General features: G+C 34.6%; 1 protein-coding gene and 1 pseudogene across 2 annotated transcripts in view; one reads left to right on the forward strand and one right to left on the reverse strand.

Annotated features, from left to right (window-relative positions):
• LOC119050903 (60S ribosomal protein L30-like) overlaps positions 1–10783 on the forward strand; it is a 28597-nt pseudogene extending 17814 nt beyond the window's left edge.
• DNAJC1 (DnaJ heat shock protein family (Hsp40) member C1) overlaps positions 1–17857 on the reverse strand; it is a 263953-nt gene that overhangs the window by 202805 nt on the left and 43291 nt on the right. The gene's annotated exons all lie outside the window — the stretch shown is intronic.

The following is a 17857-nucleotide window of genomic DNA, read 5'->3' on the forward strand; positions in this document are numbered from 1 at the left end:
AGAACACTCTATTAAAACAATCTGATTTTAAAAATTTAGGTCAAATTAATTTTTAAAAGATAAACAAGAACTTACATTGATAACAAAATACTCTCCTTCAAAAACCTCAAGGTAATTATATGTATATATGTAGTAATCGTGTGCACATAATAAATCAGAAAGAGAAACTAGTATATGCAAAGAAAAGCACCAATAATCAAGAAGTCAGGAATTCAGATGAGAAAGCTTCCTTAATCCTCTACTCTGAAGTCTTTGAACTCATGACTATTTTAAATGCAAAAGAGCAAACCAAGCAAGTGTTCTAAACAGTAAATATTAACTAAAGTAAGAAATGTGCTAGGAGGTCTACATTAATGAAAGGATATCTAAATTTAAATGTTCCACCCCACAAACTCTTAAGTCCATGAACAAAAACTTAGGGTCAGAATTTACAGACAAGGGACTCAAAATTCTTAAATTTACTGGCCAGTTTAAGTTTCACAGTGTGTTTCAATTCATATTATTCTGGAACTACATCATTTTATATGTTATAAAGTATTTAAATACTGTGTATGTAAGTGATTATTTAAGTATACTCTTAATTTATAGATTAACCTTGATGTATCAAGATTTTTCTGTTATACAAAAGTTAAGTTATGGCTTTTCATATCAAAACATCAGAGCCATTAGTTTTAAATAAAGTGTTTGTCTAGCCTATAAGAAAATCAACTTTATGAAGTAACTCTACAAGTTATTTCCTTAGGTTCTTTAAATATACAGAATACATGTTTATTCTGCATACCTAACAAAGTCTAAGATGAATACTTAAATATTTCAATTTCAGTATTTTATTAAACCAACCTATGTATCGGGTCTGGGAAGAAAGTTTAAATCATAAAATACAGGTTAAAATAACATAAAATTGTGGGTTTAATTCATATACATTTATTTCCATAATACAACAGTGTAATACATACAGATCACCGTATCTATCAAAGTTTTCTGTTTGCCAGTCATCCTCAGCTACGGGAATTTACTTAGCTATTAATGATACTTTCATGCTACATTTCCTAATGCTTACATTGCCACTATTTCTTACTGATAATCATCCTCAACGTGCCATAAAATATACATGACAGACATATGTATTATAATGATATTCAGATAATATATAATTCTTTTTACAGAATTTATGTACACTTTGCTTCACTAAGTGACTTTATTACTTAGTCAATCTTAATTAATAAGCTACTAATTCACATTGAAGTTTTTTTAATATCAACTAATTTTTAAGCATCAATGATTTTGAAGATACATATACAACTACAGTTTTGCAGACTTATCACACTTATATTTGGATACAAATAAACTTGCTTCATAAGTCAAAACTACTTCACTTAAAAGTATTAACAAATTTTACATTTGAAAGTAAAGAAAAATAAACCTTTACAGTAACAATTATATCTATGTTACTTACACTAATATGACCTTTCACTTAGTATAATTTGCCTTCATAAAAATTTAAAGGATATGGGAGACTAAATTCAGAGGGTTTATTCATTGGTACATTTTGCTTTTTCATTTAAAAAGTCATAGTGTTATCAGAGAAGTCATCATATTTCTTCCTGCTTAATAATGAAAATTTTAGGAAAAGGGGATGCATCTAGGGTCAGGGGCAACCCCAAGGAATCATTTGTGTAGTACAACTTTATAAAAAGACTTCTTTTCAAAAAACTGTGAGCTTTGGTAAAGTATTCATATTTCAGTAGCTGCTTAGGTGGTCTGATGATATAAGATAAAATGAAGCAAATTATTTTACTAAATAGAATTTATTTTTTAAAGTAAAATAAAATAGGAATTCTTCAACACTACAATAAATAAGGACTTTACTGAAACAAAATAACAACTAGAGAGCCAAATCATTTTTCTGCCTACTATATAATCAGAATTTAGATAGTACTAAAAGCTACTCAGCGATAATGTAAAGTCAAAGTCAAATCATGAACACAAGCGGAAATACCATATTCAGACACATATTTAACCAACGGGGCACAGAGCCGTCCGGCTCCATTTTAAGACTTGACAAACGTAATCTGTGTTGTTCAGTCTGCATTAACAGCAGTAGCAGTGTCAGTGCTTTTTCTCGTATGTTCATAAAATATTTTGACAAATCCAAAGGTTTTTATTAAGTACTATAACAAATGCTACAGATTTCCTTGAGCTTATTTTATTTTCAACATACAGTTTAATAAAAATTTGTTAGCTAGACTAATTTTAGAAAAATCTATCTTACAAAAAGAAAGAAGCTTAGCTGTTCTTTTCTACTTGATTGAATTATTTTTGTCTTTTTGATAAATGATGACTTTTACTATTTTAAAAAATATTTAATTTATTTATTTCTAGAGAGAGGGGATGGGAAGGAGAAAGAGTGGGAGAGAAACATCAGTGTGTGGTTGCCTCTCATGTGGCCCCTACTGGGTACCTGGCCTGCAATGCAGGCATGTGCCCTGATTGGGAATTGAACCAGTGACCCTTTGCTTCACAGGCCCGCACTCAATCCACTGAGCTACACCAGCCAGGGCTTCTTTTACTATTAATGATATTTACACTATTAATGCTGAACTTGAGTAAAATAAATAAAACTGTGTTAAGCCAATAGAAATGCATTATTGCAAATTTTGGTGCTCATACCAACAAAGTAATCTAAATAAAGTTTAAGTACTAGAGATGATATTACCCAATGCCAACTGAATAAAAAGAAGAAAGTGCAACTCAGCAACCCCAGGTAAAACAGAACATCTTTCCCCCATCAAATTAAATATAGTTTTGGACTTCTTTGTAGTTAGTAACAGCTGCATGCTTTATTCTGTTTCCCAACAAAAAAAATTTAACACATAAAATTAACTAGATACATAACCAATTTCTTCATAGGGCAAATGCTTCAGAGAAATGGAGAGTTTTTCAGTATCCCTTTTTCAAGAGAGATTTCTCAAATTACAATTGAAGTTGAAACTTAATGATAATGATTGATTGGTTGATTTAATTACTTGAAAGGTTTTATTTATTTATTTTTAGAGAGAGGGGAAGAGAAGAAGAGAGGGAGAGAAACAGCGATCTGTTGTGTCTCACACATCCCCATCTGGGGATGTGGCCAGCAACCCAGGCATGTGCCCTGACCGGGAATCGAACAGGTGACCTTTCTGTTTGCCCAACCCACTGAGCCACACCAGTCAGGGCATTACCATAATGATTTTTAAATAAATTCATTTAATTAGTAACTACTATTACAAAGTTACTATTTATAAGTATTCATAGAACCATGATTTTTTTGTTGCAGTATGCTTATCCCTGAGAAACAGAGTGTATCCAAATCCATTTCATTATGAAATTGAGAGCTACTTTAATGCAATTATATTGGTTTAGGAGGATTTAGTAATAAAAGGAGACACTTGAAAAATTATAAGGTGCTAAAAAAAGAAAAGAAAATGTACATATGGAATGTGAAAACAAAAACAAAGAGATGTTGCTATAATGTTTCCTTCTTATCAGACTCCCAAAGCTTACTGAGGTAAAAAAAAAAAATAAAGCAAAACACGACTTCCTGGGAGACTGTGACTCCTGAGGTGGATTAACAATCAAATTATGCTGCAAAATAGCTGACTTCATATACATCCTTAGCCAAAAAGAAAAGCAGCTGTGGCTAACACTAACATTAAATGTAATTATAAAAAGTTACTGGCAATTACTCTGTTTCAGGGAGCTGTATGTCTCAATAGAGAATAAGTAAAAATTTTATTCAAGAAGCTAAAAAAAAGTAAAACCACTCACTGTAAACCATTTTTCATGCTTCTGATATTATTCTTCAGTTACACATTCTCTTTCAACATAACACAATTATTACCTCATGTCAATACAAAACCAAATATAACTGATGGTTTCTAACATTTTGAATGATAATAATACCAATTATAAACCAACAGCACATACTCATTAAAATGCTTTATAAGACATCAAAATTAATCCAGGTAATGGTGTACAAGTAGAAAGGTAAAAAAACTTCGTTTTGAGTTTTCTTGCTATTCTAAAAGAAGTAGAAACTAAAATCAATAGTATACTGAAAACATTAACATCTGCTATTTTTTTTCCTAATAAAAATGACAACCTCACTTTGATAGGGAGTAATAATGGACTCTAATTGACTATAAAAGAAAAGCACTTCTGAAGAGAGTAAGAGTACTACCTAAAGAATGTCTGTGTTCTTTAAAAGAGTATTTGGCATAAAATTTCCTAAATGTTGGTTATATTAAAAAAAGGTGGGGAATTGAACTGAAAAAATATTTGTACTCTTAAGAACTCAAATGTTAAATGAAAAGAGGTGTAACAATTAAACAATATAGAAGGTCATGTTTAAAAAAGGTGTAATATTGATTTTAAGCACCTTGTTTCTTATTAATAAAATGTCTTTTACTAGCTTGTTAGAGATGCAGGTTCATTCTAATACCGGTTAGGAATATTTGGCTAAAACTTTTAACATAGTTTCAACAAATTTTAACAATGAAATAGAAATTTAAGGTACTAAATAGCTAGTTTTCTAATTATTGGTGGACTTGGTGAATTAATCTCCCTAATTATAATTGGCATAAATTGATCCTTAAATATTATTTTAAAAATGTCTAGTTTGGGTTCATTACATTATGTAAAACAATATAAAGCATATATTTGGGGAGATACAGCAAATGTCTCCCTTAAAAAGTACTGAAGCTCCATCTAGAGGCTTTCCCCCTATTACTGTCACTTGCAATATAAGTAATGTCATCTAGAAATGTGAATAATATTAAAATGTCAGAGATTTCTTTTGTATCTACCCTTTTGTTATTCATAATGAGCTCTTTCCCTACCCTTCTTTGGGTGGCTCCAGCTCCATCACTGCCATCATGTGGTAAAAAACTAAAACTGAACTTAAATAAAAAAGGCAGGAAGAAAGCGAAGAAAAAGAAATTGATGTGCTCTATACCACTTAGATACCATAGTTTTTTTTTTTGTACCAGTAATGGGTTTTTTTCTTGTGCCATTTATTATGTTAGTCAAATTATAGAGAAATAAATCTGCCCACTGTTTCTAGAAAACAGCAACACCACTGTAAACCTGTTTTTCTGAATATTTTTATATTTGCAAGGTATATAAAAATACCTTGAATTATTAAATTATACGTTTAATATAAGGAAGTACATTAATTACTTGACTGCTAAAGATAGCAGTAAGAAACACAAATAACTACTTAAGATCAATTTTATAGTACATTGAAACAATTATTAAAAGAAACAAAACCATGATGTGACTAAAATAAGTATCTTCTGTTAACTCTAGAAATAACCTTAATTTTAATAAACTGAACACTCATTATATACCCAGGTGTAGTCAAATGCTTCTCCAAAATGTCTTCGTCAGCCTATGAATGGAGAAAGGTCAGAATAAGAATTTTTAATGCTGAGAAAAGCAAAAGAAAAATAAGAATGAGGAAACAAGTCTGGAATTCCATTCAAATAAAAATTACTTAATGTCTTTCCTTTTTGTTAGCAACACATACTTCCTGAATTATGTTCCCAGAGTTAGGGCTTCCAATGAAACAAAAACTACAACGACAGCGCCCAGGGGAGACCACCAGGGAAAGAATGTCTCCGTTCCAGGGATGCTGCTCTGTAAGATGCATTATAATTCACAACATATATTTTAAATAAGTAATTGATGTATGAAACAGTATGTAGGAATAGAGTTAACACAGTCTCATAATCTTAACTTAGTAAGTCACATAATTTGGGGGAAATTCAAATTATGGGACTAATGAGAATTTTAGAATGCTCTGAATTTATTCTTTTGATTCATTTTTAATTTAACTGAGATATTTGTTTACAAATCAGAGAGAAATTGAAAAATTTGTAACTTTGATTGTGGTATGAAGTCCATGTTAAATTAACAACAACCAAATAGCCAGCACTTATTGAGTTCCTAACTTAGGAGCCAAGCACTATTCATTTTGAATGTTTAAATAAATAGCTTCTCAACAATTCTACAACATAGGTACTATTAATATTATATAGACAAGGAAACTAAAGCACAAAGAATTGAAATAATCACCCACAGTCACACATTAAGTGACAGGGCTGAAATGTCAACATAAGCAATCACCTGGGTAGCCCTCCCTCTTAACCACTCTCATATCAGATTTTCTCAACCTGGGGGCATTTTGGACCAGACAATCCTTTACTGGGGATAGGGTGTGGGGGGAGTGCTAGTCCATGCATTGTAGGATGTTTAGCATCATCCCTGGACTCTGAACAAATGCCCTTAACACCACCCCACCCTCCCGAAGTAGTAATAACCAAAAAGTATCTCCAGGTACTCCTGAATTTCTGTTATAATATTTCAGAAACAAATAATGATTAACTTATCTGAAATTATTTTCCCCAATTTTAAGTATTTGCCACAATTCAGAAATTTAATAAAGCTATTACAAAATAATATTCAGGGGATGGCATATTATATCATTAAAAACCATAATATGAAGGGCAAAATTCATAATGCAAGGTTGTGTGGGCAAGGATGAAGTCAGTAGGCAATCATGAAAATATAAAAGACATATGTAAATTTCAACCAAATTTATAAAATTAGTTACCTCTGGCAAATGGGGCTGAGAGAAAAAGTATGAGAATATCACCTTTTACTTTTTGTATTTTTGTATTGTATTTATTTTTTCAAACACATTGGTTTTTTAGAATCCATATTTGAGAAAAATTTTTTCATTCTGACATTAGTATTTCAGTTATGCTTATCAAGTAAGCTGTTTTCACTGGTTTCCCCACATTTTTCCTGATATATGCTATTATAGGAAATATACCAAATTCATAACCAAAATAATTGCCCAATTAGACAAAATATTAATTAGCTAGTTAAACCACAGGTTTGAAAGCTAGCAAACTGAATAATAATTAAGAGGACACTAGAGGTACATATATTTTCAAGAGCTGCTTAAAAAAGTATATAAAGTGGGTGTAAATGTTTCTTTCAAACAATTCTTGTTTCTTGAATTCTTTGCAATAACTTTAACCACATCCTGCCAATCTCCAATTATAGAAGGTTTCTTTTCAATTACTCTGATTATTCAGAAATCCTTTAAAGTAGAGTGAACAGAGCTCCTCTATTAAGTTTAAATACTCTCATTGTCATCTTTCTTTCTTTTCCTCCATTTTCCTACTTGTTTTTACGTTGTAAGGTAAATTGTACATATTACATTGTATCCTTTTTTCAGTCAGTATATGTAACAATTTTTGTCTGTTTCATATATAATAGCATGATGTGTATGTCTGTTAAGTGTTTATGTTAATAGTTTCTTTTAGTTAATTTAGTGCAATCTACTTATTCTCTGTTGATTCTTCCAGTGATTTTGTACTGCATCAACTTGGAGGTTACATATTTTTTTTACATTTTTACCTTCTCTATCCTCCCTGCCTTAATTTACAATCTGATTGTTTTTCTTTTCAGTTGTTAGTCTCTTAATACTTTTCAGTATTAGTCTCTTAATCCTGGCTGGTGTAGCTCAGTGGATTGAGTGGGAGCCTATGAACCAGAGGATCTCTGTTTGATTCCCAGTCAGGGCACATGCCTGGGTTGCAGGCCAGTTCCCAGCAGGGGATCCACGAGAGGCAACCATACATTGATATTTCTCTCCCTCTCTCCTTCCCTTCCCCTCTAAAGATAAATAAATAAAATCTAAAAAAAAAAGTGTATAAAAATACTTTTCAGTATTAGTCTCTTAATGTTTTTCCTTTCTATTAGCTATATAACATATAAATAAATATATACATCTCCTTATAAAAATTTAAATGAAGCAGGGTAAATCATTCCCCCTCAAGCCCCACTCCTCCAACAGAAATAACTCTAGTTATCAGTTTGGTGTATATACTTCTAGACCTTTTTCTTTTTTAATGCATTTACCTTCATATGTGTACATGAAAAAATGTTCCACTTTATGATATAGCATCATTAAACAAAGTACATTCCTTGTATTAAATAATGACTGCAGAATTAATGCCTGCTTCTGTTATATTCACATATTTCTTTGCCAGGGTTTATTGTAATATTTTCATATAAGATATGTTACTTAACACTAGTTTTACCAAGAATTTGGTTTATTATGGGAAGCCATTAATTGCCAATACCATTGTGTAAAACACTATTTTAACACATAAAATATAAAAGTAGGGACCCTCAAACTAAAATTACAATTGGATTTAAAAGTTTAACCAAAATATTCTCCATTTAATATTAAAACATTAATCAGAGTGATAAACAAGGGTTTTATTTTCTCTCTGCTACACTCTTATTTTATAATACCTTTACTGAAGTATAATTTACAAACCTAAAAGTCACCCATTTTAAGTGTAAATGGTTTTTAAGTAAACTTATAAAGTGGTACATAGTATTATCAAAATCCAATTTTAGACTAGTTTCAACACTCCAGAAAGTTCTCTCAAGCTCCTCTTTGTAGATGTGCTTTTTCTAGACACTATGTAATAATAAAAAGTAAGGTTTTCTGATATATTTAAGTGTCAGATTTAACAGCAAAAAATTTGGATTTTTTTTTTTGCATACAGATTTTGCTGTTGAAGTTCTTTCTTAAAGTTATTAACATGCTTTCTTTGTTCATTTGGTAAGGACAGTATGAATGTATCTGAACTCTTTCTTCCTTCTTTTCCTCCCTCCTTTTCTCCCCTTCCTTTCCTCCTTTAGCAGATTTTCATTTTTGTATTTCCTGATCATCATTCTCACCAGACCACAGTTTTTCAGTACAGTAGACTTGGAGGGTATAAGAAATGGGACTTTCTATATTGACTCCATTACATTATTAATAGTTTAATGAAATACAAAACAAATCTAACATATGAATGTGTCATCCTTGAGATGTTTTAGTTTCTCCTAAAAGCGAAATGCATTTTGAACAAGTGATGAGAAATACATTTAACATAGGTTTTCTAATATCTGGAATTCTACTTCCAAATGGAATTCTATCATCAAAAATAATTCAGTCTTCCAAAAACTTCTATTATTACTCTTGACTAGACTTTCACTCACAGTTCACATCCAATTCACTAGAAAATCCTCCAACTTCTATTATCGAGAATATCCTCAGAATCTGAACACCTCCACCATTACCACACTGGTGCAAGCCATCACCCTTTTGCACTTGGATCATTACAAAGTCTCCTAACACATCTCCTGACTTCAACCCTTGCCTTCTTCCCTCAATGGCCTGTTTTCAGCACAGCAGGCAGCTAAACATAAAACAGGTCCAGTCAAAAACCTCCAACAGCTTTCCATTTTACTCAGGTCAAAAGTCAAAGCCCCTATTGGTTATCTAAGAATTACTATTAACATCTTAAACTAATAACCTAATTTAACTTATAACAACCTACATAAGCACTGAAAAATAACCAAAAAAGAAATAAAAAAAGGGAGGAATAAAAAAGGATGCTACAAAGCTATCAATTAAATACAGAAACAGGAGATAATGGAGAAATTGAGAAACAAAAACATGTAAGATACAGTAAACAAATAGTACAAAAGGACAATCGCAGAATGGGAAAAATATTTGAAAATAACATACCTGATAAGGGGTTACTAATATCCAGAATACATAAAGAACTAATACAACAACAATAAAAAGACAAACAATCTTGTTTAAAAAATGAGCAAAAGTCTTGAACAGACATTTCTCCAAAGAAGATAATATACAAATGGCCAGTAAGTACAAAAATGCTCAGCATCACTATTAACTAGAGAAATGTAAATCAAAATCATAATAGATACTACTTCTGAATTACTCAAGTGGCTATAATTTTAAAAAGGAAAGATAGTTCATGGACAACAGTGTGGTGATTGCTGGGGGGAGAAAGGTATAAAGGGACTGACTAAAAGGTAATGTAAGAACAATACAATAAAGATTAAATTAGAAAGAAAAAATAAAAATAGTAAGTGTAGGCAAGGATTTAGAGAAATTAAAATCCTTATACATTGCTGGTGACTAAGTAAAAGGGTGTAGCCACTGTGGAAAACAGTATGACAGTTCTTTAAAAGTTAAACTGCATTGTGATATGATCAGAAAGTCCACTTCTCAGCATATACTTTAAAAAATTGAGCTGCTCTTGGTTGGGGCCATCCCAAACCTAAGGCAGGAAGATGGTGGCTACAAAGACAACAAAAAAAGGCAGTGGAGCCAATCAACTGTAGGCTCCAACTTGTTATGAAAAGTGGAAAGAATGTACTGGGGTACAAGGAGACTCTGAAGATGATCAGACAAGGCAAAGCAAAACTAGTCATCCTCACCAGCAACTGTCTAGCCTTGAAGAATTCTGAAATACAGTATTATGGCATGTTAGCCAAGACTGGGGTCCATCACTACATTAATACTGAATTGAACAGAGTGTGGAAAATACTACAGAGTATGCACAATGGCTGTCATTGATCCAGGTGATTCTTCTTTTTTTAATTTTGAAAGATTTTATCTGTTTTTAGAGAGGGGGGGAAGAGAGGAAGAAAGAGGGGGAGAGACATCCATTGGTTGCCTCTGGCACACCCCTCACTGGGGACATGGCTCACAACCCAGGCATGTACCCTGATTGGGAGTCAAACCAGCGACTTTCGGCTTGCGAACTGACACTCAAACCACTGAGCCATGCAAGCCAGGGCTGATCTACATGATTCTGATATCTTTAGAAGCATGCCAAAAAACCAAACTGGTAAAAAGTAAACCATGCAAAACTTTTATTTAATAAAACTGCCCACAGCTTGGTTTAAAACAAAAAGTGAAAGCAGGAACTCAAACAAATATTCACAATTTGGCTATTATTCACAATAGCCAAAATGTAGAAACAACCCAAGCTCACCATCAGATGCAATATGGTATACATATGAGGTCTGCCTGAAAAAAGTTCAACCATTGTTCATATAATGAGAATGGTTTGTGAGACATAATATAACCTGGCAGCCAAGGAGAGTGGACTGGAATGTGCATGTGTGAACAATGATAACTTCATTGTACTAGTCAATGGGAATGGTAGACACCGTTGAGTGAGCATGTGTACTGTGTGGCCGTCACAACAAAATGACTGAGTGGGTAGAGCAATGAATCTGAATCACATTTTGCATTAAGCTTGAACATTCCTCTCTGGAAACTATTTGGATGATTCAGAAGGCCATGGCTATGGGCGACTGGTGATTGGAAGCTTCATCACCAAAATGCACCTGCTCATGCATCACGAATTGTACAGCATTTTAGCAAAAATATCAAATCACCCAGGTAACTCAGCCCCACTACAGCCCAGATGTGGTGCCCTGTGACTTCTGGCTTTTCCCAAAACTAAAATCACTAAAATCCTTCCTTTGAAAGGAACAAGATTTCAGACTTTTGATGAGATTCAGGAAAATATGATGGGACAGCTGATGGTGATCGGGAGACCTGTGTGAGCTCCCAACAGGCCTATTTAAAAGAGGGACTGAAGAGTCATTGTCCTATGTACAATGTTTATCTTGCATCTTTTCAATAGATGTCCAAATTTTTCATATTACATGGATGGATATATTCTGGACAGACCTCATATGCAATGAAACTATTGAGACTTAAAAAGGAAAGAAATTCTGACACATGTTACAGCATGGATGAACCTTAAAAACATTAGGCTAAGTATGATTCCTTTTGTATGAGTTACCTGGAATAGGCAAATCCATAGGGACAGAAAATAGATTAGAGGTTACTAGGGGATGGGGGAAGGAGAGATGAGAAGTTATGGTTTAATGGTACAGTTTCAGGTTGAGATGATGAAATAATTTTGGAAATAGATGGTTGTACAACGTTGTGAGTATACTTAATTGCCACTGACTTCTACACTTACAAATAGTTTAAATAGTAAACTTTTTGTTATACGTATTTTACCATGATCTTTTAAAAAGCCAAAGTCCTTATAATCACATTAAAACCTCCAAAGTCCTTAATATGGCCAACAATGTCTCTAACTCTCTGATCTTACCTCCAACCATTTTTCCTCTGGCTTTTTCCATGTTCAGGGCCCCTTGACCTTCCTTAACAAATGGGGCAAGTCCTGCTCAGAGCATTTGCATTTGCTAATCTTTGCCTGACGTGATCTTCCCCCTCATCTTCAGGGTTCACATCCTCCCTCCTTTGGGTCTATTTTAAATATCACCTTTCAGTAAGAGGCTTCCTGACTACCTGATGTAAAACTAGAACCTCTCTCCAAAACTTCCTACCCATCTTCTCTGCTTTGTTTTTCTCCAGGGTTTTTAAACTATGGGATAATACATATTTCACTTATTTATTATCACTCTCTTCCACCAGAAGGTAAATACCCCAAGGGCAGGAATTTTGTCTGTTTTGTTCAATGCTGTGTTTCTAAAATAGTGGCAGGCATACAGTAAGCAGTCAATAAATCAGTGCTGGATAAATGAACAGTGAATTATTATAATCACCAATATAAAACTACTGATCAATTACAACTTGCCACTTCATAAACCTTCCTCAAAATTGAAGAGGGTTCTAATTTTACTCTTAAGTCTGTTCTATCTATCTAGGTTGCAATTAAAGCCTGCTACTTTTTTTTTAAAATTTGCTATGTTTAAATTAGGTATTGCCATGGCATTATTTTTACATTATCTCTCAGATATACTTCAGCCTTACTGAAGTATAATTTACATATAATTCACTTATTTTAATTATAAAATTTAATAAATTCAATAGACAAATTCAAAATTAAATGTAAAATTCAATAAATAAATTCAAATGTAAAATTCAATGAATAAATGTGCAACCATTACCACAATGCAGTTTTAGAATACTCTGACCCCAAAAGTTCTCTCACTCATTGGCAGTCAATCCTCACTTTGAACTCTCAACAAGGCAAGCACCAATTTACTTTGTGTCTTTTTAGTTTTACCTTCTTTAGAAATCTCCTATAACAGAATCATTTAATATGTAGTCTTATGTGTTTGGCTTCATTCACTTAATATGATGTTTTGAAGTTAAGCCATGTTGTTAACATATATCAGTCATATTCTCATTCTATCTTCTTTCTGTCTTCTCTTTCTCTCTCTCTCCCCTCTCATCCCCCTTCCCCTCCCCTCATCTCCTGTCCTCTCCTTCTCTTTCTCCCCCACCTGCTGAGCAGTATTCCAGCCTTATGATATTTCAAGCATTTTCTTACTTTTCTTGCACCAGCGTCCCAGCCCTGGAATTTACCATTTCTCCTTACTGGGTAAGTTACACTACTTACCCAGTATCATACAGTTAGTGTTTGAGAAACCCAGCTCTGAGGTCCTAGTCACTATGCTTTCAAATGAACACTTTCCCCACACTTTAAGCCAGGGTATCTAACCTTTTGGTGTCTCTGGACCACAGTGCAAGAAGAGTTGTCTTGGGCCACACATTAAATAGACTGTGACATGTAATCACAAAAACAAATCACATAATGTTTTAAGTAAATTTATTATTTTGTGTTGGGCCACAGGTTGCACACCCGTGAAAGCTCTTTAAATTCAGATGTGTCCTAAAATTGTTGGCATATTACAACTGCCATTGTAGTAATACTAAGTGATAAAAATGAGGCGCTGTCACTCCCTGTGCAAGCACAAACCAAAACTTGCAGAATTTGAGTTGGAAGAAAATCCTAGAGATGATACTGGAGCATTCTTTAAATACCCAAGAACCAAAAATTATAGAGAGGATGAGAGTGGGGGAAAACAAATATATTCAGCAACATTTATAAAGTGGGTATGAATAATAGGTTAGCTCCACATAACTGCAAATTCTTGATTCTTTATAGAAATGCTGCACAGAGAAAAGACTCCTGTGGAAAAACTGAACATTACAATTGAGTCACAATGTAATTCAAAAGAGTTGGTTCTGAACATAAAGAAATCCTTTAATCAATTTATTTTCCATATATTTTCCTTTTCAGGTATGTGCAAAAGTTATAAATAATAAGCCTTATGTCTTATGAATTCTAGTACAGTTATTTTGATAAATATAAATAGTATATTCTAAATAGTAAAAAGCTTCAGGAGCATGTTTTCCATTTAAGCACTATATCAACTAATGGTGCAACATGCTTGATAGCAAAAGTAGTGTTTACTATATAACTCACTATAGTATACCTTAATATTGAGCTGTAGATATGACATCAGAGAAATCACACCCCTTCCCCTAAATCCATCTTCTGACTAAAAGCTTATGCATTATGTAGGACAAAAATCTCAAGATTAACTATCATAGCATTGGCACTTTCCCAATTTTTGCACGTTCATAAAATGCAAGGTTTTCTGCTGAGTTTCCAATAAACTCAGTTCCTGATTTTCTTTGTGTCCGAACCTATATATTCAACATAATTTGCAAACCTTGGTGTAAGAAGTAAAAGTATGTTGGGTAATTTAAGTTACTTCCTTAAATTATCACTGTTATTGTGGATATTTAAAATAATTTCTTTAATAATATTATATTGATTATGCTATAACAGTTGTACTGATTTTTCTCCCATTGCCTCCTTCCACCCAGCAACCCCGCTCCCTCAGGCAATCCCCCCACCATTGTTCACGTCCATGGGTCATACATGTAAGTTCTTGAACTACTCCATTTCCTATACTGCATTTTACATGCCAATGGCTATTTTGTAACTATTTTTACTTCTTAAACCCCTCACCTCTTTACCCAATCCCCAATTCCCCCTTCCATATATCAACAATCAAAATGCCCTCTGTATCCATGATCTGTCTCTCTCTTATTTGCTTAGTTTGATTTTTAGATTCAACTGTTGATATCTATTTTTGCCATTTTATTTCATCTTCTTTTTCTTAAATAAGTCGATTTATGCAAGGTTTCATGTAAGGTTTAGTGGTGATAAACTCCTTTAGATTTATCATGTCTGGGAAACTCTTTATCTACCCTTCGATTCTACATGATACGTTTGCTGGGTAGAGCAATGTTGACGGTAGGTCCCTGCTTTTCATGACTTCAAATATTTCTTGCCAGTCCTTTCTGGCCTACATAGTTTCTTGGTTTCTTTTGAGAAATCAGATGACAGTCTTATGGGAACTCCCCTGCAGGTAACTAGCTTCTTTTCTTTTGCTGCTTTTAAGATTCTCTCTTTATCTTTAACCTCTGACATGTTAATTATGATGTGTCTTGGAGTGGGCCTTTTTGCATCCATCTTGTTTGGGACTGTCTGTGCTTCCTGGACTTGCATGTCTATTTCCTTCACCAAATTGGGAAAGCTTCTTTCATTATTTTTTTCAAAGAGATTTCCAAGTTCTTGCTCTTTCTCTTCTCCTTATAGTACCCCTATGATGCAAATACTGGACATCTTGAAGTTGTTCTAGGCTGCTTACACTATAATTTGGGGGGGATTCTTTTTTCTTTTTGTTGTTATGACTAGTTGTTTTTTGCTTCCTTATGATCCATATCATTGATTTGATTCTTGGCTTCATCCACTGTACTGTTGTTTCCTTATAAATTGTTCATTTCAATTAGTGTATCCTTTGTATCTGACTACCTCTTTTACATGCTGTTGAGGTCCTCACTAAGTTCCTTAAGCATCCTTTTAACCAGTGACTTGAACTGTACATCTGATAAGATTGCTTACCTCCATTACATTTAGCTCTATTTCTAGAGTTTTGATCTGTTCTTTCATTTGGACTGTGTTTCTTTGTCTCCTCACTTTGGTAGCCTCTGTATGTTTGTTGCTATGTATTAGGTAGAGTTTCTTTGACACTGTGTCTTGGTACTGTGGCCTAACGTAGTAGGTGTCCTGTGGGGTCCAGTGGCATAGCCTCCCCTATCACCCAAGCTAGGTACCTGAAGTACACCCTTCATGTGAGCTGAGTACACCTTCCTCTTATAGTTCAGCCTTGGTCATTGTTGGCAGATTAATAGAAGGGATTGTCCCAGGCTAGTCAGCTGCAAGGATTGGCTATGACCACTTACAACCAACCTCTGCCCTCTTCCATGGAGGACTGGCTGTGCAGGGGCAGGGTAGTGGTGCTCCAGTGTGGTCTGTCTGCGGTTGGTTGGTGGCGCATCTGCATGCGGATAAACCAGTGAGAAGGGAAGCCTGCGCGGGGCAGCAGGCTCGCACAATTCCCATCGGATATCGGATAAACAGGCCCGGGGCCAGTGGTGTGACTGGACGGACTGGGCTAGCGGAGAGGACTGCCATTGCTCCCTCTCTGACCACGCCCCCACATACAGAGTCACAAACCAGCGAACTGGGTCGCCCCGTCCTGGTAAACAACTAAGGCTTCGCTCCGCTTACTTAACGGCATGAATAGACCAAAAATGACTCTAGGACAACTCAGAGCCCCAGAACCGATAGATCTAAGCGATGAAGAAATAGCCAGTCTTTCAGATGCACAGTTCAAAACACTGGTTATCAGGATCCTTACAGAACTGGTGGATTTTAGTCACAAATTAGAGAAACATACAGAAGCTAAACTAATTGAAATGAATGGTAATACAAAGGAAACCAATAATAATGGAAAGGAAATTGGGACTCAAATCAAGGGAGTGGACCAGAAGGAAGAAAAAAATGATCAAACAGAAAAGAATGAAGAAATAAGAATTCAGAAAAATGAGGAGAAGCTTAGGAACCTCCAGGACATCTTTAAACGTTCCAACATCTGAATTATAGGGGGTACCAGAAGGGGGAAAGGCACAGCCACCAGTGGAAAACTTATTTGAACAAATAATAAAGGAGAATTTCCCCAAGATGGCAAAGGAAATAGACTTCCAGGAAATCCAGGAAGCTCAGAGAGTCCCAAAGAAGTTGGACCCAAGAAGGAACACACCAAGGCACATCATCATTACATTAGCCAAGATTAAAATGAAGGAGAGAATCCTATAAGCAGCAAGAGATAAGGGGACAGTCACCTACAAAGGAGTTCCCATTAGACTGTCAGCTGATTTCTCAAAAGAGACCTTACAGGCAAGAAGGGGCTGGAAAGAGGTATTCCAAGTCATGAAAACCAAAGATCTACAACCAAGATTGCTCTACCCAGCAAAGTTTTCATTTAGAATGGAAGGACAGATAAAGTGCTTCTCAGATAAGACCAAATTCAAGGAGTTCATCATCACCAAGCCCTTATTATATGAAATGTTAAAGGGACTTACCTAAGAAAAAGAAGATAAAAAAGATGAACAGTGAAAGGACAGCAAACTCACAGTTAGTAACAACCACACCTAAGACAAAAGCAAACTAAGAGGACAGCTAGATCAGGAGCAGAACCATAGAAATGAAGATCTAAGGAGGGTTAGCAACAGGAGAGTGGGAGGAGGAGAAGGTACAGAAAATAAGTAGCATAGACAGTAGATAGAAAATAGATAGGGGGAGGGTAAGAAAGTAGGGGAAATACAGAATCTAAAGAATTTGAGACACGTGTTCATGAACTAAAGGGGGAAATGGTGGGGGAGGGGTATGCAGGGTGGAGGGGAATGGAGGGGGGGAATAGAACAAATGTAATGGCATAATCAATAAAAAAAGTTTAAAAAAAGAAAGAAAAGCAGCTTGGGTGTGCCTGTAAGTTGGGTGGGGCAGAGTCTCAGGGGATCTCCAAGGCAGATCAAACAGCGTTAGCCAGGTTGATGGAATCTTGGATATGGCACCAGCTTTCTGGCTCAGTGGGGAGGGTGTTTAGATAAGGGACAATGACCTCTGGTTGCCTTGACTCAAGACACTTCAGTTCCTCTCTGTATACACTTGTGCCTTTCAAGCTGCTCTCCTGGTGCTGCAGCTCTGAGGGAGTGAGTCTGAGTAGATGAGTCCATGAG

Source organism: Artibeus jamaicensis, unplaced genomic scaffold (assembly GCF_021234435.1).
Source record: "Artibeus jamaicensis isolate MK-2021 breed Jamaican fruit bat unplaced genomic scaffold, CSHL_Jam_final contig_867, whole genome shotgun sequence".
In the NCBI taxonomy this organism is placed as follows: Eukaryota; Metazoa; Chordata; class Mammalia; order Chiroptera; family Phyllostomidae; genus Artibeus; species Artibeus jamaicensis.